Genomic DNA, 27223 nt, shown 5'->3' with positions numbered 1-27223 from the left:
TATGCTGGCATTCACTTCAGGACTGAAGTAAAAAACTGCTCCATAAGGTTCTCGTTGGTCTATTAAAAAAAAAAAAAAAAAAAAACATCTGCTACAGTCATGAGCAGACTCTTGGCCAAGTGCGGCAACAACACTGAGAGACTTTGAAGTCAATCAGCTTCACTATCACCAGCAGATACCCCTGCAGTCAATGGAAATTACTGCACAGAGAGTTTCAGAGATATGAAGTACAGTTGCTCTGCTAGAAGTGAATATAGACAGCAGTGAAGAAAAGAACAATTTTTTAATAATCATGGAAATGGTTGGGAGCAAAAGGTCAGGAATAGGTATTAAAAAAAAAAAAGACTACATTAATACATAAGGAATACTTCTTGAAAACAAAGATAGATTTTCAGAGACTAGCTTTGATATTTGACCTTAAACAAGTGTGAGCTGCACTGCAGCTGGAGGAGCACTTCTGACTCACAGCCTACTGTCTACTTCCTTCTTGCTTTGAGACAGTAGTAATTTAATGCTGGCTTGCATCACCCATAATTTATAATACCTACTGTGCTAGCTGTAACATCTCTACCCTTCTAACTCCCCATACCTTGATCAAGGTGCAATTATTGTATAATATTACCTGTTAGTCCTCACTGCTTATCACTAAAGGTGAATGATCCAAGTCATGTTTTTGATTTCCTGTTACTAGTTTTGTTCTCCTGGCAGATAGTCATCATTATTTTGTTATCAAATAAGATTCCTTACAATACCAACTTCATTTTATTTAACCGCGTAAATGTTTCATATTTATATTGCATTTCATAGACTCATAGAATCACAGAATCATTTAGGCTGGAAAAGACCTCTATCATTTGCCCTAATTCAGAAGATACCAGCTGGCATTTTGCAGACAAGAGTGCTAGTATAGGCAAACATTGTAGTTCTTAGTGGAGACATATAAGACCACCATTACATTACCTTCCTTGCAACACTTCCAATTGAAATCTGGCATTTGCTTTACTCTGATGCTGGATGGGTATGCTGGGAGAAGCATTACTCCCTGTATGCGTGTTTCCATACACCTTTCTTGCACGTCTTCTCCTTCCAATGGTGAAACGCAATATACTTACTGATGGATCCTTGCTATTGCCAGTACTGTCATTTTAGATCTCATGTTCTTAGGTGAATATCAAATATCATAAAGTATTTGGAAGTCACACTAAGATTTCTTTTTATTTTTTTTTTTGGAATCAGACGTGATCTCTCTGCTTGTGACTTTGGGCTGTAGGCCTGCTCTGACCAAGAAATTATGATAAAGGTACACAGTTTTTAGCAACATTTCTTCACCAGGGCTCATCACCACACTTGCTGTGGCTTGTGTTTTGCTTGGCCAACTTGGAGCTCCAGCAGATAGGTCACTCATCTCTACCCACAAAATATTAATATGAATTAAAAATCTTGACCACGTACTATTTGGCTCTAAGTGAATGTTCTTCTCTTGCACTAAATACAGATCCCATGCATATACTAAAAATCTCAGCTGTCTGATTCTATCTCCTGTTGGCCATATGTGAACATTTCCTACATTTAGCCTTGAAAGCTTGTGCCTTACTCTGTTCTTCTGTGATCAGAGCGTGCTCCAGGCCAAATGCTGAAATGGATCCTACATGTCTCTAGACCAAACCTGCCAGGTTTTTGATCAATAGGTGTCAAGGCTGAACTGCTGTTTCTCATTACCAAACAACTCCCATCTATAGTATACCATATACCTTGTTCCACCTTAACAGAAATCTGATTGTACATTAAAATAGCAGCTTTTCAGGTCATCAAAACATATTTTCTCACCACCACTCTGTATATAGATACATAATTTTATCTTTTGTGTGTATCTTTATCTACATATGAGTACGTGTGTTTAACATGTCTGACAGACGTTAATGTACTTTGAGCAATTCACCTGGGTTGTTTTATCTTTCTCCCCCAAAAGAAATACAGAATAGCACACAGCTGTCAAAAATAACTTCAAATCCTGCAGATGTTAGATGCTTCCTTCCTGCTTCTCAGCATGCTGGGGAGAAATATTACCTTACAGATGTGGCATGTTAAAAAAAAAAAAAAAAAAAAGGCTTTGGTTATTTATTATATTGGACTTACCTTCAAGTGCAAGAAAAGTGCTAGATGGGAGACAAATGATAAAACTCCTCTCCCAGCTTTCATCCATCAGCGGGGCTTTTAGAACTGACATATGTAACAAGCATATGGCAGCCATAAAAGCAACATCAGCATTCACAAATTAAATAAAAAAAAAAATAGAAACCCAAAATAATTTTGTTCCACCTAACAATAAGCCTAGGATGAGCTATGAACAAAGAACAGCTTTATCAAAAACAGAAGGGAGACTAAACTGGTCACTTGGCTGGAGCATTCAGTTAAACAGATACTGCTGGCTAAAACTCGGTAAACACTAAGTTAACAGCCACTAGTGAAAATGTCAACAGTGGCATGCAAACATTCAATGGTGACAAAGTCAGAGACCATTATCTACAAAAAAGGTGTTCTTTATAAATTTGTGTATCATCACAGCCAATGATTCAATAACTTTCTTGATAGATCCAGAAAGATTTTTGGCTGGTACAAAACTGCATAATTCTAGCCGTCTCAGTCAGCCAAGCATGAGCCATATCGACACAGTCTCACTCACTACATTTAGAAAAGGTATAATTAGATTCCATACATTATTCCTTCATAATTTTCTTTTACTCTCTTTCAAAGACTTATTTTTCATTCCATTCCCTTCCCTGCACCCAGTGAGAGAATCTTCTCCAGAATAAGAACAAGATGTGTAGGCGGTATTTATTTTCTTTTCAGAAACCATCATAGCACAGCATTACAATTTCTGCAGGATAAACCACCTGAGCAATACTGGGATCTGTCACTAGCAAATATTCAAAAGTGGACTCTGACAACCTGTCAAAGGATTCATGTCTTTTCTGAAACTTACTTCAATTTGGGAAAGACCTCTTCCTTTCCTAGTATCCCATAATATGGGATTTCGATTCTAACTGTCTTTTCCCTCTTATTCTCCTGTGGTTCCCTGAGCACTAACCTTTTGCAAGTCTACACCTTCAACCTTTTGCACTCTACTCCTTCAAGCTATAAGAGAGAAAATACTTCTTCTAGTCCTGATTCCTTTTGGTCTTCTGTGAAGCTTCTCAATTCTACTGTATCTGAGCACTTCACTCTGCCTTAGACAATAAAAAGCAGTCCAATGCTTAGTGTCATGGGATGCTACTGCAAGGAATAGGGCTATATGCTTGCCTCCATATCTTAGCTAAAGAGAAAGAAAAAGAGAGATACATAATGCACAATCTGGTATTTGACCTGGAAAAGATTTCTTTCTGTGATTAGAGTTTGAGTTTCAGGCTAGTTTAACTCTGGCCAAATTGATTTTCCCACCCTTACAGAACTGAACTCTGTTCCTTGTTATATGGGTGTAAATCTGCAGCAAAAACTTTGAACTTCCAATGAGTAATTCTAGATTTATGCCAGAGTAATTGAGAGCAGAATGTAGCCTCTTGCTTGCTCATAAATATTACACTGTTTAAGATTTCTATCCTCCAACACACTTGTGAACATTCCAGTTCTTTACCCTAACCCTCTTTTTCCCTTCAGGCTATTCTACAAGTTGACATCATAAATATTTGGTATTTTCAACACGAATCCTATTTGGAAATATTTTACTTCCAAATCAAGGGAAAATGTAACTACTGAGAACGTAAATATCAAGAGAAGAACATTTTTAAGAACTTTTTTTTCCACAGAGAAAATCTTTAAGAACAATACAGAAAAAGATTTTTTTTCAGTGCTGACACAGGCAGCAGGCATGACTACCCAGCTCTTATTCAAGACTGCAGAACATTTTATTAGTTTATTAATTTATTTCTAGACTGCTGTGAATTTGATTAGCAGACAGCTCAAAATTTCTCTAAACACGTGTCTTTAAAACTGTTCCACAACTATTTTGTAATCATCCAACTCATTACAAATAATAATCATTTCAATAAAATATACTTTCTACTAATTAAGTAAACTTTATCCCTAGTATAATTATTTCCAGTGTGTTTTTCTCCAGCAGAAAATATTTCTTTATTTCATTTGTTTTGTATTATATACCAACTCTTTTTTTGATTAAACAAAATACGAATCCTTCTTATGAACTTCTGTTTGATGACTTCTGTTTAAAAATATATCCTGATAGTTTTTTTTTCCTTTTTTTTTTTTTTTTGAAACTACCTTTAAGCCACCCTTTGTTTGCTGTACAAAGAAGCCAGCAGAGTCACAGAGATATTCCTGAGCATACTAGTGGTTTCAACCCACCCTGTCTGTCCACATAACACAGCAGTACCTGGAGCTCAGAAAAATCTACATTGTCCAACTGGGACTAGAGGATTGCTTTTCTTTGATCTGGGATTTCAAGAATCCCACAGTTCCCCCTGCTTTGATGAAAGACAGTTGGTTTCAATTAAAAAAATACAAACATTCAATAGGAGACTTTAGGAGACTTACCCAACAGGAAACAGAGTAAAAGTGAGTCAGACCTTAGCATCATACCTTTTGGATCATACCCTCAGCTGGCTGTGAATATCCCCAGTCATTTCAGACTTCAGCTTAGGCCACCTCTAGTTCTCACTAATTATATTTGGATTTACATTGTACACGTGAAAGCAAAATCTTACAGACTTTAACTATTAACTATTCTTTAACAAGGGTTTGAGCAAAGCTGTTGAAAGGACAGAATTTTAAAGGTCTCTGAGTACCTAATTCTCACTTCTTTCAATGAAAGGGAGGGGAAAAAAACATCCCAAATTGCAATGGTTTCACGGAACCCAAGAACCAAGCCTAATTTCCACAAAAATCTTTCCACAGATAGAAATCTTTCCATACACTTCGATGGCCACATGTGCTCAATAGTTCTCACTCAAGTATTCTGAGGTTGGGATTATATTATTCATTTATGTAAATCAGTTCAAAGAAAATGTATAAATTAGTGGGGATGGTAGAAACTTTAGGACCATTATGAGATTTGCTTAAATTGGCAGGCCGAACTATTCAGCTTCACTTTTCTGAACTCTTTGAAACAAATCCGGCTTATGCAGAAGTTCTTACGAACTGATTAAAAAAAAAAATTATCAAGGTAGGTTTTAAAAATTTATTCATTCAAATTCTCGTCTTCTACTGGCAAGAGAATTGGCAGCCTGGTTGAAGTCAAAACTCATCTGTGGATGGAATAAAATCATTTGAAGGGCAATGGGTTATGTAAAGACTGAGACTTCTTGCCCAGAACTAAATCTGTGAATGTTATATTGAAAGTGCTAGTCTAAGAAATGAGCAAAGAATTTAGAATCTGAAAGCCTCAGATGATTTTTATATTATTTTGAATTGATATAAACATGTTGTTTTTCTCCTTTACTGAAAGTCGCAGAGAACAGCAATTTATGTTTGCCATGACACTCAATATGAGCAAAACTCTTATTGCCAAAAGTCTCTCAACTTATAACTCCCAATAGCACAGTGTTTTGACCATAAAAGCAGGAGTCCAAGGGCCTTTCTGAAGTCTACTACAAACCTTCTTACCACTACTGACTTTATACAGATGAAACTGTTCTATAATAGCAATGGAAAGCAGTAGCAAACCTGGATGCTCTTTTTCTATGTGTTTCTGTATTACCTAAGAGTCATAGCCATGGACCAGGACCCCAAGGACAATATAGAGAGCAAAAAAGATTCTGGCCTTGCCTAGGAATGGGGGCAGGGCAGGGGTGAGAGGGGCCATCCGGTTTTTGTTGGTGATTCCTCATCATCACCTACTATGCTAGTCTGTTAGAAGAGATCTCAGTTATGAAACAGCAGATCAGTAAGCTGCTACAACTGCAATGCAAAGAAAATGACTGTGAGTCATTATGACCTTTCAGGCAGCAGAAAGAAAAAAATCAGGCACTTTCAAGTTGTGGATGACAGTTATAAAGATTTTGACATGGTAAGAATGCAGATGGAGCTGAGTAGATACTCAGAAAAAGTAGCTATTGTAGGAAAATCAAAATGGTAGATTATTTGTCCATCTGTCCATCCGTCCATCCATCCATACATACATAGCAAAAATGGTACGAGAATCTGGCCAATGTCTAAAATATTTGGGAAAGGATTACATAGTAATTATTTTTGTGATCATTTTATTCCTATACCTCTGCACTGAAGAAGCAAACAGTACCACTGTATTCTTATGCTTACAGTAAGGAACGTTTATGAGTCACAACTTGGATTCTGTAATAGTTTCATCATTACCAGTTCTACTGTCCTTCAGCTGATCAGTGTAGGAAAAAATCCAGATTATTATGCATAGCCCATGACTACACTTCAGTTAAAAATCCTGTGACTTAAGCTGCCTTCTAATCCTTCTAAAGCCCTTAATTATATAGATTTGAAAATGCACCCTATAACTATTATGTGCCCAGATTGAAATTAATACTTAGATTTCTTTCCCCTTTTAAAAAATTCCATACTTGCCATCATTTTTGTTATTTTTTTTTAACTTTTAAAGATTCTATACTAAATCCAAATTTCTATTAACATGCTGCTCTTAAAGAGGTAAGCTGAAAGTCACCAGACATTTTTCTGTTTGTAATGCAACCTATTTTTAAACATAGTCAGTGTGTCTATATAGCTTGTTGGATGTATGCATAAATTACTGTACTTAATGAGCTACTTTTAATTTTCTTCCTCACATTAAGCCAAAGAAGACAAGATACAGATTAAAATACATGAGTGCAATTATAGTCAAAGAAGCCAGGGCAGACAAGCAGCCTTCAGCTGTACTCTAATGTACCCCTGAAGGGTTTGATCCTGCAGCTTCACCACATGCTCAGTTCTCACTGCCACCAGAAAGAGCTCAGTCGTCATATGCAGATTTGGGCCTATAAGGACATATCCGTTTCAAGCCATTAAGCAGAGTTTGTAAACTGAAGCTGGTGGGAGTAGTGGAGGTACAGGACAGAAGCTGGCTCTGAAGTTTTTGCTGATTTGTTCACCACTCTTTGAAGCACAAAAGCAGGAAAGGAAGCCACATGAAATATTAAATCATCCCATATTACCAGGAAGGTTCTGAAACAATTAAAAACTGCTACAACTGTAACTTATTTTAAGCTAATTTGTTCTCCCAGAAAGCTAGGAATGTTGTGACAGAAGGAATAAATTTTCCACTTTCAATTCTAACAACAGAGTACATGTCCAGTTCTTATCCACTGGGCAAAAAAATACATATTGATCACTGTAAAAACACCTATATAAGCATGGGCTGTTATACTTCAGGCAATGACAATTTCCATGGGAAATTGATTTAAATATTTCTTGCACTTTGAAGCCACAGAGACATCATAGTTTAAAATTTAGAGTGGGGTGCAACAAGGAGAATTTGTAAAAGTATGAGTAGAAAGATGGCAACACAAGAAATGTTTAAATAAAAACTAGATAAAATATTTGTAGAAAATCTACATTTCAGCCTGAAAACTGTGAAGACTAAATTATTCTTACTTTGCTTCTTAAAGTATTTTTACTGTCTCATCTTCTCTCTAAACATTATTCTCTTTCAAAATTCTCTTTCAAACTGACCTGTTTAACTTAGTTTCTAAATTAAACAGTGATCAGTTTCAGTGATTCATTTCAGCCAAAAATGTACTGAAAAACTTGTCTACATTACGTTTCTTCTAAATAAATATTTAACTCTTAATTTTGAAAGTGTTTCATTTCAAAATTTCAAGATGTTTTATTTCAGAATGTAAAAAAAAAAGCATCTAAAATATAATATATAACAAAATACTTTTGTCTCTCTAAAACAATTTAAATTTTTTAAAATAAATTTGCAGAGCTGTAGGGCATGAGAAGGTTAGCTGATGTTGGCAAGCAGCTGCTGTGCAACAAGCATGTTTTGCAAAGGAGTCATAATTTTCTCTCTTGAAACTTGTGCTCCCCCATCTGTCTGTTGTATCCGTTACAGAAAGGAACATGTCTCTATCAAATTATGAACTACATTTTGTATTATGTTAAACACGTGTCTAAACTTGCCCAAAGCAAACCTATTGAATTACATCCCAGACAGCTGCCCTTCCTGCAAAATATGCTTGACGTCTTAGTGGAAGAGTAACATTGAAAAACCATTGAGGCTGCAGTTCAAAGCCTCTCTCTTCAAATTTTCACCAGTGTTAGCCCATGAAATAGGTATTCAGTTTTAGGCAGGTCAACAATAGGAAGACAACTGAATGCAAGGGAGAGTTTGAGAAGATCAACAAAAGTCACAGTTATAACCTGGTCTGTATTGAGAGAGAGGAATCACTCCAGGCAGTAAGAGGATGAAGATGGTAGAGGGGATTTTGCCTACTCTAGGACACACGCAAACAGGGATTCATTCCATACATCTTTATAGATTATTTTTTTAAGTCTAGGCAAATCAGCCTCAACTGTTGTGGTGGTTTTACCTTGCTCGACAGCTAAACTACACCACAACTGCTCTCTCACTTTCCCTTGGAAGAGGAAGGGAAGAAGAAAAGGAAATAAACAGCTCACAGGTTGAGATAAGGGTAACTTAATTAAAGGAAAAATAATTATTAAGGGAAAATTAAATAATTTAACTAAAGGAAAAAGGGAAAGGGAAAAAGGAAAACAACAACAACAAATAAAAATACAAGCAAAAGCCGTGTGGAAGCACAGAGGAAAGAAATTACTCTCAACTTCCCACAAACGAGCAATGCTTGACCACATCCTTGAACCAGGGCCTCAAAGCACATAGCCATTGTCTGGGAGGACAGAAGTTTTCACACTGAGAGCCCACCCCTCCCCTCTCCTTCCTTTTTCCACCTTTCATTGCTGAGTGTGACACCATATGGCATGGAATATCCCTTTGGTTGGTTTAGGTCAGCTGCCCTTTCCCTCCAAGTGAAAACAAACTGTGTCCTGCATTCTGCTGCCAATGGGATGGAGAAAAATGCATTATAATTATCAATTGGGTGTACCATTTGGCTGCCTTTGGCTCTAGTTTGTTTTGAAGTTCTAGCATGTCCGGCACTGCAGCACTTAGTGGTGGTGTGACTTCGTTCAGGCCACAATAGTCCACCGTTAGTCTCCACTCTCCATTAGACTTTCGCACTGGCCATATGGGACTAATAAAGGGTGAGTGAGTCTTGCTGATCTCTTCTTGGCTCTCCACCCAATGAACTAACTCATGGATGGGAATCAGGGAGTCGGTTGGTGTGACATTGCCGTCAGTGCATCATTGTGGTAGAAATTGGCACCTGCTGTTCTTCAACCCTGAGCAATCCTACAACAGATGGGTCTTCTGAGAGATCAGGCAAGGTAGACAGCTGCTTAAAAAAGTGCTTTTACCACTCTTTCCCAGTTAGACTCACTTCAGCCTCCAGTACAGTTAGCTGTTGGGATCCCCCTGTCACTCCAGAGATACAGGGGAGTTCTGTCCCTTGGTAGCCTGATGGCTTTAGGCTACACTGTGCGCTGGTGTCCACTAGAGCTTTGTATTCCTGAGGTTCCGATGTGCCAGGCCATTGGATACACACAGTCCAATAATTCCAGTTATTCCTCTCTTGCCCACCCCCAGCCTGCTGGCTCTGAGGGGGTTAGAGGGAGTCCTGATGTTGTGCCAGTATTGCTCAGCAGTAGACACAACACTGGTCTGATACCAGGGCTGTTCTAGCTACACATGCAGAGCACAGCACTGTATGGGCTGCTATGGGGAAAATTAACTCCATCCCAGCCAGACCCAGTACAGCTGTAAATACGCTCAACAGACAGAAACTAGAGGTTGTTTCAAGGATGAGAATAATCAGCTTTTTGAGATGCTGTTTCCTTCCACTCACCACACTGTGGTTCTCCCTTAGATATGACTAGATTTCAGTCACTCAGGGTTTCAGTTTCCAGTTATGAAGAATGCAGCAGAAACACCAAATTAAACTATTCATGACTTTGTCCTTCTGTCCCTGACATCATAGCTATCTCCATGTCACAACCCTCTACCCCTTGGTAGTGCCAATTATGTTTATGGATTGAATGGATTTGTTTTTAAACAAAATAAAACCTTTTTATCCAAGTGTTGGTTTGTTTGTTGTTGTTTGTTTGTTTTTGGTTTTGTTTTAGTTTTGTTTTATTTTGTTTGTTTTTGTAAGGATAAAATAAATTACTTAATCTGATTCCAGCATAGCCCACATGTTTTTTCTGAAGAACTGGGAGATGTGAATAGCTCAAGGCAGTATTGACACTGAATATTTTGTATTGTGAGACCATGACCTCTGTTAAAGCTGCCAAATCTTATCCTGACTGGCATGAGACTTATAAAGAACTCTTTAACAACAAAGTTTCCAGGGTTAATGAATTCCCCTGAAGCTGAGTTCAGCAGAGGGTTAACAGGGCAGTCAGGGAATGGAGCACTTGCCTGGTGAGGAAAGGCTGAGGAACCAGGATAACCTGAGTTTAAGCTGAAGACTAAGAAAATGACTAAGCTAATAGCAGTCAGACAGAATGTGCAAAGACATCATCAGAAGAAGTAGCCAAGAGTTTCACAGTGGTATGTGACTGAAGAACAATAGACAACAGACATGAGTTGAAACAGCTATGTTGAGACTGGACATAAGGGGAAAGCTTTTCAACTTGAGGACTGTCAAACGCTACAACAGAGGTGCAAAGAAGCTGTCCTGTCACCATCCTTGGAAGTTTTCAAGACCAGAATGGAAAAAGTCCTTGGAACCTGGTCTGACTGGACACTTAACCTTGCTTTGGAATAAATCACTTCTTCAAGTCCCTTCCAACCTGCACTTTTCCATGGTCTTACAATCTGATTTCACTATTGGAGAATCAACATCTGAGTTAGCAGTTTACAGCGCATTCTGCAATGGATTTATTTTAGTTTATTTGATTCTACTTTGTTTGAAATACTGAAATATATTAGGCAGAGGGACAGAGAGAGAGAGTAGGAATTACTGGCAGATGGTATCTGTCAGTGAGTGTTTCATATTTTGCACACAGTGTAATGGTATCACTGAGAAAGATCCACATCTCAGCATAACTGTTAGCAGGCTGGTGAGGGAGTTCTACTGGATGACAAGTGATGTGGCTTCAGATCATGTAGAAGACAGAATTAAATATGGACTAGCCAGAACTACGAAAAAAATCCCAAGCCCTGGGATCTACCTAAAAAAGAGTTCCCATGCCACTGGCAATTTGGTGAACCTAATTATAATTTTTTTTTCTTTTAATTATCTGTGTGCAAACCAAAAGTTTTATACTCCTGGGACTGAGCATTTCTAACATAGAAAAACAGGGGTTTTTTTGTTTTGTTTTTTCACTTGTGGTTTTGTTGTTGTTAATGTTTTCTTCCCCTTGCACTGGAAAAAAAAAAAAAAGACTTTAAGTGTATTCTGATTTAATATGAAATGACATTTTACCTAATAAGCTCCATTTTACTTTCTAGTTATCCAGCAAATCTGGATATTGGTGCCCCAAGCAGGAGAATCCTATATCCCCAGTCATCACAGAGGCTGGGACTGTGCACTGCTCCCAGATGTACGGACAGAGACTATATTTCATTTAATGCCAGCTGAGATGGGAGCAATTGGTCCCCTTTGCCACAGACAGGGGATCCCTTACATACCCTTGCACTGCCAGTTCTTTAGCTCATATTATACATCTCCAAACTGATGCCCCCAAAACTTTCTGAATAATTCTTGGTCTACAGTACTGCCCCAGACTTCCATGTACTTCCATGTACTTATGAAACTAAGAATCAGAACACAGTAAGTGTATTAAAGGCCAGTGCTGAACATCACCCTGGTTTTGCTGGAACCTCTGTGGCAGTTAAGAATTGTATCTCTGTATCGGGTAGCATGATGAGACCTGTTTCACTTAAGCACAATACTAAGCCTAAACAGCAATAAAAAAGACAGTGATATTATTTAATTCTTCATCATAGATATAGGACCATTCAAAAGCTGAATACCATTAGAAATAACAGTAGTGGAATAACAGAATTGTGCCTTGTAAAATTCCTGAGGAGGAAAAACTAGTCTCATAAAGTATAAAATCATCCTCAAGTCTCAACAACTTCTGTGTGCACCCACAAATTTGAATGTGGTTTTTGGCAGGTAAATAATTGGTCCCAGTGCAGCTTGAAACAAAATCCCACATTTCATCACTGACATCTGTCTCCAGTTCTCATCTTCACTGATACAGAAAATTGTTCCCCAAGTGCTTCCAATCCAACCCTCTATGCCTTTGACAATCTACTATTAACTACATAGTAACAGGGTATGCACATCCAAAACACTTTCCAAATTTCTCAAAGAAATAAGGTAGCAAAAGGAGTATTTGTACAAAAGGAATCACAGATCACAGATTTCTAGGTTGGAAGAGACCTCAAGATCATCGAGTCCAAAATATCTGAGAATATCTGAATATCAGAATATCTGAATATCAGAATATCTGAGCAAACTCAACAATAGGTATTTTCACTTAAACAATCTGTCAAATTTTTAAGATTTCTTTAGGGTACTTCAGCTCTGAGGTATTACAGCAGAATGACATCTGTATTTTATGTTTGTACTTTATAATACTGAAGTACACTAGTTTATAGGAAAATATCATTACAGTACTTCCAAAGGTATTTATATACAAAACCAGAAACTTCATTTTATCTTGGGGATAACTTATATGTATTTAGCAGGAAAAATAATCAATCAAATAACTGTTTTTCCACTTGTGGTTGTGCTTTAGTCGTTTAATTCTTTCTGCCCACATCCCACTCATTAAAAACTCTCACCTGTGCAGGCATATAAGATGACATTACAAAGTCTTTCACCACACATTTATCTTTCAGAGTGCTTGATGGTAAGGACCATCCATAAGCATGGTGTTTTGGCTCAGTCCTGCAAACTCACTCTGTTTTCCTCTCTGATTTATTCTCTGCCCTCAGGATACAAGTAGTCCAAGAATATTAGCCCAGAAGTAGCATAGAGCAATCTGAAATATTTGTTACGCTACAACTGCAATTCATATGCCCTCAGCCAGCTTGGCATAACTGGTGGCAAAACTTGCTGATAGGATATACACATATTTGTCTAGCCAAAGGATTGAAATTCCTTTCTCTAACTAGAAGGATATTTTCTCTTCATGTCACCCCAAGTATTTAAGGACCATAGGACTGTGTATTTCCTTAAAATAAATGTTTATTGATTTACAAGTCAAACTAGGTTTACATTAAGGGCTCTAGGGGAATTTCCCAATTAACACAAGTATTGGTTCAGCTCCACTGACACTAATAATCCACAGGTCAATCAGAGCTCAGTAGATGTCAGTCTGTTTACCATCACAAACATGTAGCCTAGAAGGGCTCCCCGGAGGGTGTCGCACCAACCCCAGGCATGGAGAGGAAAAAGTACCTGGGCCACACACACCAGATCACTGCCTGAGAATTTCTTCAGCATCTCCCATGCAGCTTTACCTGTATAGAATTACTCATTCCAGTATTTTGACTTCAAAGCATAGAGAAAGCTCTTCCTGGCACCCTGTGTTTTGGTAACGATTCTGGCTCTGGAGGGGTTTGGATGACAAGGCAGTCAGTGTACTGGGGTGGCCTTTGGCAGCAAGAAATATCAGGCTTGTTGCTCTTGTAACTTGGGAAGGTGCCCTAAAATATTTCTTGTGAGAAACACCCCAGTAAAGTTAGTCAAATTTTATTCTGTCACTGATTGTATTTTTGAAAAGTCTAAATGCTTGGCTACTGATTTATCACATCTCACATTGCATTTTTTTTTTCCAAAGGATTAAAAAAAAAAAAAAACACCCACTACATTAATCACTTTCCGTTTTATACAATGTTACTGTCACCTTCCCTTCAACAGATTATTTCCCCATACCCACATACAGGGAAAGCACATCAAAAGAAAAATATTTTTAATATGATAAATCAAATATGATTCAAATACAAAAACATTTGCTTTAAAATATACATACATTTTAAAAACAAAGTCCCTGGTTTCGTAAACATCTTATATTTAACTTTAATAATCTGAAAGTGGCAAATTTTAGCAAAATCAATTAATTAGAGAGAATTGAATAACTAAATCTTTTCAAGGGCTCTTAAAATCCCCTTTGAATTTCTCCTAAAGGTTCACATCAAAGAAAAAAAGAATAATTTGATGAGGCTAATATTTTGACATACAATTGCATCAGTTTTACACAGTGAGGTAGGCTGTCTTCAATAAATAAGTAAACTTCCATGACTGTTAAATAACACCACATGTACATTGCTGATTATTTTATAATATTTCAAAGCTCAGAACCTTGGTTTAAAAATAAATAAATAAATAAATAAACTTTAAAAGTTAATTTTATTGATTAAAAATAATTTATAAAATAGGAATTACTTTACTGGCAGCCCTGGCAGCTTAATACTACCAAACATCTATGTGTCATAGTAGCTCAGATAGATCCCTCACTGCTTTCACACAAGGCAGGCACAGCCCTCATCATACCCTACAGCTCTTGGCAGGCCTGAGCACAAGTGAAAGTGTTGGTTTATAACCACTTTATATATAAAGTATACCTTTCCTGATTTCCTGTGAAGGAGCAGACATTTCCAAATGCAAATCTGTGGACAGTGGTTGCATGTGGCTAAAAATGGAGTCCTTGGGAGCAACCATACCCACTGCCATGTCCTACACAACTCCACACTGTCCTAGGCTCCTATCAACTTTCTGCTTTCCACCTTTCCCTCAGATGCACTTTGATCAAATCCCATTTCCAGACAGCAACAGAAGCAAAATCCTGGGAAACAGCACATCACACACCCACAGGTAGGTTAGGATGTTACCTAAAAAGCAAGATGTGACACCTTTATCCTCTGTACTGCCCAGGCACCATATAGGGTGCCATTCCAGTTACAAATAAAAAAGGAGCAATGGCTTGCTGGGCACACCTTTCCATTAAGTAGAGAGGCAATACAGCTAGCAGACCTGAAGAAAAATTTTCTGATCATTTAATGATATGGGATTCTTCAGCTTCTTCTAATGTGTTCCAAAGTTAATCCACACCAGCCTCCTCTGCTACAGAAATCATACCTACCAATTTTTGGTTGTGTTTAGCTTCTCATCAATATCAAATTTAATGGATCTGGCTTATAAGCAAGAAGCTCATTGTGTTTCTTATATCTGTATTTCAGCAAGAGATTGAAAGTATGTATGCATTTTTATATGGATTGGTTTCATTTTCTACTAAAATAAAATAAAATAAAATAAAATAAAATAAAATAAAATAAAATAAAATAAACCTCTAATGCTCACTCAGTTTTGGTTTTCCTCTTATTTAAGTCCTGGGCAATTCAGTCTTGATTTTGACCACACAAGCATACCCAGGCACTCCAAAGTAATGCACACATTTGAACTGTGATTAGAATTGAACCAATGTAAAGCCAGTGTGAGTTAGAAAAGATACTGGGTAGAAAAGTATAATTTTAGGATCAATGGTGGGATGTTCACCCAACAAAAGAGGTAACATTAATACATGAATTGAAGCCCTAATCCAGTGTGTGTCTGTTCATAGGTAAGCGTGAAATCCATGAAGACTGACTTTCTAAATCTACAAGTAAAGTTAGTCCTTCTTACATCACTCATAAACAGTTGATAGTGCTGTGTCATTGCATTGTTTCAAAACTCAGAAAAAATTAACCATTCAAAGAAATATTCCTTTAAAAAGAAAATAAACAAGATAAATATGGATTTCAACAGTATTCCTAAGAAACGCATATTTTGCATCTTACAAACACCACTGATTTTCAATGGCTTTGTATGGCTTCTTGCCTATTTTCCAGTGCATGCCAGATTTTGAGGAAAACTCTTAGATGCATATGCATGATTTTTGTTTTTTTTTTTTTTTTTTTTGCATGTGGAAACAGAAGGAAAAACTGGATAACCATGGTGCAACTCAGTATTTCTAAATGTAAAGTATTCCAAAAGAAACAAAATTAGAAAACAAGGCTGTAAAGAAGGACCAGAGGTGCAGTTTGTAGTCTAGTCCAAGAATGAATGTTTTTTTAAACTCTTCTTTTTATTATTTTTCCATATACAACATCTTGGACACCGAATGCATTGCAAACAGAAGTGCATGCATCTGGTTTCATGAAATTATTATCAGAACATCTCATGCAGTTTCAATCCAAAACTGTATTAAGCCATTTTAAAAGAAGATAAATCTAAAGACTTGTATGAAGTAATAAAAGATAAATGCAGGTCAAGGCTGACAAGTCACTTTATAGCAAATACAGTACGCAGATACATAGAAAAAGGTTCTGGAGGCCTAGTGATAGCTCCATGACAGGAAGGAAGAAAAAGTACTGCTAACAACTCTGCATAGGTGTAACAGCATATCCTATTTAATCTATTCATTATTACAAAGTGCTTTAAATGAGAGTATTGCAAGTCAAAATTCACTTCTGTTTTCCAAAGGCACAATTTTAATACACTGTATATGCCTCAAATGTTTTGGCAAACTTATCCCAAGCTATTACAAATGGGGATAATTCCTCCAAAACTTCACGAAATATCCAGTCCTATATGCCACAGAAAATACAAAGATGTCTCATATTTTTGCACTTTTGTTTCAGTAACTTCCGACTCAATTCAAATGGGTCAGATTTTTGCTGCTCCATAGAATTGTGTTCCCATGCTGAAATTCTGAACTAGTGTCCTCCACCAAATGCATTGAATTCTAGGTGGCACATCTGATTATCTTGCTCCAAGGATAGTTTTTCGTTCTGTGTCCTCCCCTGATATTTTAGAGAGAAAATTTAGCTGAAACTTTTCATGGATTTCAGACTAATTACCCAATTCCCCTGTGAAACAGTGAAAGACAGTATTTAAAGTGCCTAAGGAACTTCTAAATTAGGCAAGCGCATTTTGAGAATTAAAAAAACTTAATGAAGAACCAGACATTCACTAAAATGACCCCATACACATTACTGCAATACATATTTAAGATTTTCAGGCATTTTAAAATCTGGTTTTAATAGATTCTCTAGTTAATGTTTTTATAACAGCAAAGGTGACAAGCCAATAAAAATATTTGGCAAGTCAGTTTTTGCTATAGCGGAACATAAGGAACCCAAGTTAAGACAGATACAACAATCTAACCAAGTCCGTGTCTGTCATCCTTGAAAGCAAAACTGATCTGTAATTCACCATGGAAAAAGCTACAAAACTGTGGTTTTGCTATAAAATGGGACTGAACATTTCAATCCACTTTGGTCAGTAGAGTCCAAAAAGACAAATTGAAAAAAAAAAAAAAACTTAAAGCAAAGAAACTTTGTTTGATTTGGATTTCATTTATTTCATAAGCTAAAGAATGGAACACAGCACACCCAGGCTCATGAGAGCAAGAATGTATGAATTCAGGCATGAGAAAGGAGGGAAAAAGAATTTTTGCCCCTTCTTTAAACTATAAATTAGTACAGAGCTGCTGTATCTACCCCTAACAGTTTTCAAGATGCTACCTGGGCAAAGGAATGATGTGGTTCCTGAAAGGTTTATTAAAGTGTGCACACAGAAGCACCATGGAGAAGACACACATTTGGACTACCCCTGCATATTTTCTCCAGAGGAGCATTTTGTCTCTATAAACACAGCAGCAACAGTGTTCAATAGTGCTGTGCTTCATTTCAAGATTTTCCAGCAGAATACAAAATGACCTCTTTGGTTATCTCATTCAGGATGTTTGCATTTTTTCAAAGGCATACACATGTCCAGAACTCTCCCTCTGGTCAAATTTTGATGAAGATTATTTGGCATATGTTCAGAGAAAGAATAATTATTGATATTTTTGTCTTCTACAATTGTGTTATTCATGCAGGAAGAAAGTAGAAGCTATACGGGTATCCTTTCTTCCAATTAGAATACAGCACGAACACTAGAATTTACTGCTCCAAAATACACACACACACACACACAAAAGGAGAATTTATTTCAAGACAATGGAATCACCATATTCCTCTAAAAATATATATGTAAAGAGCATGTATGTTATCTCCAAAAAAATATCTAGAGAAACAAAGCAATGGATTGTCTGAAATAGCATAGTCTGAAATACACAGTTTATAATTGGAGGACTTACTCCAAAACAAATGCCATGGATTTGGTGCTTTCATATGTGCCAGCTAGGCTTAAAAGAACTAGAATTTTGCCTACTATCATTCAGTACATTCCGCTCTCTGGACAAAACCTTAGTCTACTGGCACTGCACAGAACTGAGAGTGCCATTCTAGTGAAGAAGAATGAAGACAAGAAGACTCTTATTCCTTTGAGGGAGATATTCAGGATAGATATTATGAAATGTTTATTTAAGAATAAAAGTAGTCAAGGATTACCCAACAAAAAATGCAAACACAAGGAGACAGCCTGCTATATAACTTCTACTAAGAAGGTCAAACAGGCAAAGCAGCTTTTATGACACAGAAGTTGTGGAAAACCCCTAGGAAATGAGATCAAATAAAAATAAATCTCAAAAATAGGCTAAATTTTTCCCAGTATTAAGATCTAGATCACCAGACATGCCATTTCCAACATATAATGAACCAAAGCAAACCACATCTCCTTTCCTAATGTCATAATTTTTATCATTCCTAAAGTAATAGAGATGCTTTGGATATATTGATATATATATATATATTAAAATAATATATATTTATATATTATATATAATAAATATATATTAAAAATTAACAAAACAAAACCAAAAAAAAAGGACATTAAAAAAAAAAGTTTATCCACCTATTATATGGATGTTGTAATCAGGTTAATCCACAAAAAGAAAACATCTTATCTCTACATAGGTCAAATAAGTGGGCAACTGAAGATACTAGCAGAAACTCTTCTGGAGATAGCAGTACTGCAAAGTAGAAAACAGGTGCAGGATGGCTGAAAGCTGAAGCCCTCCAAATTAAGACTAGAAAAGAGGTGCACATTTCTTAATTCTCACAACAATTAACCAATAAAAGAGTGTAAGAGTTGACAGTTGTGGTGATTTCTCTATCACTGAGAATTTTTGAATTAATACTAAATCTTTCCCTACAAGACAGAATATAGTTCAGTTACTATTGTTGGGGTTGTTGGAGATTATTTGACTCAGAAATGCAGAATGGATATGGGCAGAGTATTTGCATCATCTAATGAATCAGGTAACCTCTGGGAAAAAATAAAATAAAATAAAATAAAATAAAATAAAATAAAATAAAATAAAATAATAAAATAAAATAAAATAAAATAAAATAAAATAAAATAAAATAAAATAAAATAAAATAATAAAATAAAATAAAATAAAATAAAATAAAATAAAATAAAATAAAATAAAATAAAATAAAATAAAAAAGGAACAGTCTGTAAAGAGCTATAAAGAAAATAAGCAAATCTAAAGGTAAAGGAGAGCTATTGAGAACTAAGCATGCATTCAGCATTTTTCTCAGACAGAAATAATGCCAACAGTGCAGACCTTTCTGAACTCAAATACAGCCTCAGTTTTTTCATAGTAAGAAAAAAAATGGCATTTTATACAATACAGCTAGACCAGGCAGAAAAGTAAAAGATGATTTGATAATGAAATATTCCCCCAAAGTACCACAGAGTGGAAATAAAGACAGGAGCTCCTCCCCTCAAAAACAGGTATTTTCTTTTCTTAATCCTCTGAACATGGTAGAGAATATCCTAACCTGGTTATTCATTGTTTTGGATGACTGGAGGTAGATAGGCAAGCAACAATATCTACCTCCAGCTTTGAACACAGAGGAGATATGGATTGATTCAAGGAAGGGCTACTTCCATTACAAAAAGATGTCTGAGTATTTCTAGCATGGGTAGAGGTGCCATAGGGCTGACTTACATTCCAGGACTCGGTGGTTTTATTGGCAAGACCAATCTGCTCATGCTCTTTCCAGCGGTGCCCAGTGCCAGGACAAGAGTCAATGGGCACAGACTGGAACACAAGAGGTTCCTTCTGAACATCAGGAAGAACTTCTTTATGTGTGAGTGACTGAGCTCTAACACAGGCTGCCCAGAGAGGCTGTGGAGTCTCCTCCATGGAGATTTTCAAAAGCCGCCTGGACATGGCCCTGGGCAGCCTGCTCTGGGTGGCCCTGCTTGGGCAGGGGTTGGGCCTGGTGGGCTTCAGAGGGCTCTGCCGGCCTCAGCCACTCTGGGATTCTGTGAGGTGTGACAGATATATCTTTGCCTGAGGAGGCTGCTTTTTCTAAATGTAAGATGGCCACCATAACCATGTCATTTGCACATCTATATATTACACCTCTCTCTCTATCTAAACAATATGCATAACATTAATATATATATATATATTATAGAGAGGTTGCTCTATATAGAAAGTTTGGAGAAGTGGAAGGGAAATAACGTGTTCTGTAAGTGAACACAGCAAGATTACCACTTCTCATATCACCTGTCGAAAGCAAGGAGGTTAGTCTGAAATAATATTTGTATATAGAACTACTACAAAAGATTGTCCTAGCTTATAGTCATCCACATTTTATTCAATATGGATCAGGCACTAAGTATTCTCAGTTTTGCTTACAAGCTTATCCTTGACTAGGGCTGTGTGCCCGAAAGCTTGCCTTTTCCTTCAGCTGTATCAGCTGTTATAATAAAAGATAACACATCTCCTTACAAACGATAAGCTCTCCTTTCATCAATGGAAGCTGAAATATCTGCAGCTGAAAGCACGATTTTCTCCCAGACAAAGTCAAACTTTGGATTCAAAAGGCTGAAAAGAACCAAGTGTTGGGTATTCAACATCTCTATGAGATCTCATGGAACAACAACAACAACAACAACAACAACAACAGCAAACTAAAAAGCAAGAAGACTGCAGATGCTTCTTACAGTGGAAGCAAAATGAAAGAGAAAGCTGTAACAAAGAAAAATATGTTCAAGAGGAACCCAGGCTGACACCTGACTGTCTGCTTTGATTTGTCTGGTCCCAGTTTCTGCTTGCTTTGAGCTGGTTGCAGTCTGGCCCTGGGCAAGTAGAGGGTGTAGTGGCTAACAGCATGCTACTGGAGGAATGACGGCTTCCCTGGGATGTCTTCTCCCCTTACAAACGCAACAGTGTTTGCAGAGCGAAGTACTCTTAGTACAGATTGAGACACCAGGCCACAAAGGCCTGTCAAGCCAGGAAATACAGCATATTAACAACACTGTTTCAGATGCTTTACTTGGACCTAAGCCACACGCATATTAAAATGTGTGAAAAATATGATGTGTAGTCAGTGTGATTCTGTGGCCAATTCATCTCCCCGCAGTCTGTAGAGGGAGGGACTCAACTCCCATCTGGTACAAGTCAGACTTGCTCCCTGTTGATAATGGCTTGAGATTGACTTCTAGCAGCAGAGCACCTCCCCACCACTTCCAAAGTAGTCTCTGAAACATCACTTCAGTCATCTGATTGAAGGAAGAGGAGATGGACACCAGGAGTACCATCACAGCCTTACACCCATCTCTGTATGCTATTTTTAGGGAGCAAAATAAGATGGAGAAGCAAACATTCTTCTATGTCTCATGGAGTTCACCAGAAAGAAAATGAATTGGATTATTGACAAATCATTTGGGGATTCCTGTTAAATAGTGGGGGCAGCGAAGAATTGTTATTATGGCACTAAATGGTTGAAGCTGAGTAAATGCTGTCCCCTGTGATGGCTCCAGTTTCCTGTTAATCCCATCAAATTTAGGTGGTTTGACAGTATGTTTTCTGAAAGTATTAAAAATTGTGCATTTACATAGTCTGATGAAAGAAAATTTACACATTTTTTAAGAGATGGGGGAGATGAGATTGGTGGAAGGAGGAAGCGGACAGAATTGCCTCTCTGAGGTTGCTCATAAATGTATGTAATTATATATCTTCCTTTGACCTAGTACGAAGCCTAGCATTGCAGTTTTGTTCTACTCTGACACATGTATTACTGCCCTTTATTTTAGCTTTTACTTATCTGAGAAGTTTATTCCAAATACTAACTGTGGTATAAGATCACCAAAAGAAAATGGTGCCATGTGTGAACACAAGGATGAACACATGAAAGGTCACTGATGTGTGACTACCCTGTTTTGTATAACACACAGCTGGGCACTACAGTGACACAGCTGCCTCAAGACACAACAGGCATTAGAGATAATGTATCACTGCTTTTGTTTTAAGTTCCTACTTTAAGAGGTTTGTAAATTTTGGCAGATGGATTACTATGGTTGAGTAAAATGGCACCTTCTGAAACATTCATCTGGTTATGCTATTGAATTGGTAATTACCTGAGCCTTGAAAATACACTGACAACAGAAAAAGAGGTACTGTTTCAGAATATTATGGTTTAATAGGCTCCCAATTTGTCTTTAATCGTTAAAGTATAAGGGATTACCACACATTATGTGCATCACAGGACATTCACTCAGCTGCAAATTTACAATACAAGGAATTTCACAACACAAAGAATTTCAAAAAGCATCCATTACACGACTAGCCTGTACCTTCTTATTTATTACCTAATATGGTAGTCTAGTGGTCAAAGGTCATGGCTTTTTCAGGGCCATTTCAACCTCTGTGAAGGAGCTAGAGCATAAATGTATTTCATACCCACATACAGACATTTTACACATTATTTGTAAAACACAGAAAGAAAACAAAAGTTTTACACAACTTTTTGCATTAAGGTGAATTCAAAATAATCCCAAAGCTAGGAGCTTTTTAATGCCACAAAATGTTTTCCTGCATACATATTTCCTGACAAACAGCTGCATGTATTGATTTCAATATATGGCATCCTTGCAGGATGAAAATAACTTACTTTGGAAAAAAAAAAACAAAACCAAAAATAATAAAAAAACACTTGAGGCACAGTTTACCATTGCTTAGATAAATGTTTACTTTACGATTTCTAACTTCCATAAAGCCAAGTTACATTTCAATATTTGAAAGCAAAGCAGATGCATACCTTTCCTGCATGAGACTGCCCTCATAAAATTACAGACCTAATCTTCAGAGTTCAATAGTAAGATTGTTTGCATATGTACAGAATAAGATTGTATTAATATAGCTCTTTTTTTTTTTTTCCCCGCAATCTGTACAAATTGCATATATTGAAACAATGTCTGATTCTGGCTCTAAGAATCTACAAAAGCAGTAATCTAAGTTAATATAGACTGAATTATTAATAGATGTCTGATCCCAAAACAAAAACAAGAAAAACATTACAAATATTTATGGTCTTTGCATCTATTGGCATCTTGGAAAGAATCCCAATCCCAGATATCTCTGGATAAAATTAAATTTAATTTAGCATCTATCTTTATAAAATCATATTTACCAATGAATTATGCTTGAATAGGAAGATAAATTGCAAATGCAAAGACACATGCACATACAAACACATTATACACATACATAGATGAGTAATTAAAAACAGTAACTGTCTGGCTGAACACATGAAACATCAACAAATAAAAGTGAAAACAAATATAGTATGTTCTGACTGTATTACTGAAAACAATTATATTTCTCTTGATAATAATAATGAACAAATGATTTCAAACCACACAAATCCAAACTGCCCTCTGAGGTCCTTTCAGTGCAGACTACTTTACATACACAAGACATAAATTGATGAAAAGGCAAATTACCTTCAAACAATACAGATGGTTTTCAGAGGTTCTAAATCAGTAAGGAAGCATTAGAAAAATAATATTAAAATAAAATTTAGCCATGTTATCACCATTTATAAAGTTTGTTGTATTAAAGAGAAACGATATTTCTCCCATTAACATTTAGAAATCTGATACTTAAAATGTTTAAATGATTGAACTGAGTTCATTAGACTGAAATCACAGTTCACAAACATGCCTAATGGTGAAACAGTGGCAAAATTTGCAACCACAAGTTGCAATGAACAGGATATCACACTTATAAAATGCTCTTATAAAATAAATAATGTCAGTAATTATCATGTGCTGTACCACAAACTACACAGCTGATGGAGAAAAAATCCAGTTATGTTCCAAACATTGCCAAACATTATTTTTTTCTTCATGTGGTTTAGTTCATAAATGTTAAGCACTTGTTCTAGACTACAGCATTTAAAAAGTATCAGTGGATTTCTTAACATTCGAGTAATGCATTAAAGCAACATGTTGATTTAAATTCAAGCAATATAATAACTTTTGGATAAAAACTGCCCTCAGTGTTTGACTTAAAGGTGGTGCTTTGCTGTCTGAAAACACCATTTGAAAAACACACTGTTCAGAATTGGGCACAGTGACTGCAGAAAATAAACAAAATAAGTAAAAGACCCTTATTCATTCCAGATGAAATTCACCCCTGTGCAGAGTGCTGGCACAAGAGTTGTGTACTCCTTATGTCTCACTTAAGTCCCATTTTTGGAATAAGAGCATATAAATTTGTGCTGTCACAAATATTTCTCAGACTGTTAACTGTATATTTGCTGTTTCCAAGCATGTGATTTTTTTTTTCCTGCACTACCCTGACCCTGATGGAAAAGCAATAAGTAATTATTTCTCTTCAATCTGAACTAACATAGTTATATCCCTCATTTTCCATGAGTATGGGCACAAGTTTCAATCACTGTTAGAATAATTTATGGTTACTCTATTGGTCTCTAATCTTCTCCTAATCTGAGACTATTACTGGAATACTGAACAACATCCCGTGTTTTTTGTTTTTTTTTTTTTTCATTTTAGCCTTCTCTTGCAGCACAGTAGAATGAAAATAAAATGAACATTTTTATTTTAGAATTCACGCAGGAGTTTATGCACGCATTACAAAAATACTTATTTTTCCACTCTTTTACTACTGAGATGCAGAATTTAGGGACATGCCATTTTTTTAATTTTATTTTTTCCAATTGGAAACACTCTGTTCAAATGCCTTCCGGAAGGTATGCTCCCCAAAAAGTCGACTTTCTAGGGAACAGTGCAGCTTTGATGATTTAGAAAAGTATGTTGCAATGACATGGAGATAAAATGTTGTTTCTCTGGTTCAGCTCTAGTGCACTGAATCACACCAAAATCCATTGAGCTACACCTCCCAAGTGCATAGAGGAGGTTGAACTGCTACTTTTGCAAGAGGCATGGCTTGCTGCAGCACTGCATTTCCAGTGATTCAGCACACGAGCCATGTGCATCTGCATCAGGGCTGACATTACGCATGGGCAGAAGAGGCGGCTGGTGAGATCAAGGGATCTGGGAGCTGTAGGGAAGCAGCAACAAAAAACACGGCAAAAGTTATTTGTGGTAATGTTGCCTGTGAGCCTTACTCGCACAGTGTGTATGTTCCTACCAAGAAAACACTGTGTTTTATCCTAGGAGCAGAAAATTAAATTTCACCTAGACTACTGAGTGCACTGTAGAAACATTATTCCTTATGGGAGTCTGCCCCAAAGACAAGAGTGTTTTTCTCTCTGACAACCTCCCTTACAAACAAGAGCATTACAGGACAGAGCTGAAAGCAAGGCTTTATATCAACAAAAGTACAAGGAATATTTTTTTATCTTTACAGCTATGTATGATGCACCCATTACAAAAATCAGAATGCACTTTGACATTTTCAAATCAAAATTTGTTAAGAATTTGCACTCCCCACACCTACACAAAGAGACAAGACCCAAAATTCAAAATTTTATCTCACATGAGCATTAAAATATACTTCCTAAAATTTATTATAGGCCACTCATTCCTAAGATAGCCATTCTTTCATTCCTAAGATAGCCAAAAATATAGTTCTCCCAGGTTTTAGATAGATAATCTACTAAACGACTATGAAGAGGGAGCACTATGCATAACACATAGGGGACACAGCTCTAAGGACTTGCCTAACTTAACCATTGCAAATAAATGCTTGTGACTTCTGTGTTCAGCATCTCAGAGAATGTATAGGAAAAGATAGGAATGTATGTCATCCGGACTGAAATATCAAATTGGCAATTAAATAGTATTGCTCCCATTTACACACAATGGGAGTCAGAAGAAAAGGTTATCAAAAGCAATAAAAGGAGGAAATATGAAAACACAGACCTCAAAATAGGGAAATATAGATGGAGTAAAAAGTTAATCAAGAAAAATAAGCAGTAAAAGCAATCTTAAAACACTTTTTTTCCTGCACTTTCCTGTCTCATCTAGGGTGACATTTCCACGTGTACATTTCCACTTTCTCTCTACATGGGCAATCACAACACCTTTTGGATTGAAATCCCAGAATTAGTGACATCAATGACAAAACTCCTTTTGACTTCAAGGTCAGGATTTCAGTCTTCATCAGTGATATCCTGTATCATCCCAGAAGCACCTTTCATGTTGGCACTTTGGAATTTCACGCTTGCGCTGCAGCGAAGTTAAGCAATCTAAATTATGCTCTGAGATAGGGACCAAATTCCTGCTACAACTCTGACAACTCTGCGACAATTTAAAAAATTACATTCCATCTCTGCCACTACTAGGCATTTTACCAATGCTTCAAATGTTAGCTGCATTTTCGAGAGTCTGAATACTCGCCAGCAAACAGGACTGTGCTATACTCCACTGGGCTGAGCCCAGGGCAGCACAGTGCAGTAAGGGGAAAAAAGCAGCCCAACAGGTTACCTCGTGGTGCCCTTTTTCTCTTTGGCAGCCCCAGAGCATGCAGACACCACTGTCTGTCTGTTCCTTCTTCTGGTATTTCCTGACAAGCTGCTCATGGTCCCTCATGGGGAAGATGTCTCCCCCAGTAGCTCTTGCTGCTAAGAAACCTCTTCATGAGCAACCAGGCCTGCTCTTGGGTTGTAAAACTGGCACAAGCAGAGTCAGTGATAAAATCCCCACTAATTTCAAAAGGTTCAGGGTTTTAGTTCCAACCGCTGGAGTACTGGTATGGTCCCCATGTCATCCTAATGTTCTCTTTGCTCTAGTTGAGAAAAGTATTCCTCAGTATTCACTTTCTGGTCACTAGGAGCTTCTTGGTTTCTTCATGGATACCCACTTTCTCCTTGGCTTGGCACTGATGTAAGGATTCCTCTTGTTTGCATCTCCCAGGTTTTCCTCTCCCTGGAGGTGTCTGCAGAGATGACACATCCTCCCTGGGATGACAAACTGTCCCTTGCTTGTACCTCCAC

The 27223-nt window shown here is 37.0% G+C and overlaps 1 protein-coding gene across 1 annotated transcript in view; it reads right to left on the bottom strand.

Annotated features, from left to right (window-relative positions):
* NAV3 (neuron navigator 3) overlaps window positions 1-27223 on the bottom strand; it is a 423218-nt gene that overhangs the window by 277959 nt on the left and 118036 nt on the right. The window contains 1 exon segment of the mRNA XM_083807523.1: window positions 1-27223. This exon segment is cut by the window's left edge and continues 7073 nt beyond it. The gene's annotated coding sequence lies outside the window, so the exon portion shown is untranslated.

The sequence above is a fragment of the Anser anser genome (genome assembly GCF_964211835.1).
Source record: "Anser anser genome assembly, chromosome: 1".
Taxonomy (NCBI): Eukaryota; Metazoa; Chordata; class Aves; order Anseriformes; family Anatidae; genus Anser; species Anser anser.
This window is presented reverse-complemented; position numbering and strand designations above follow the sequence as displayed.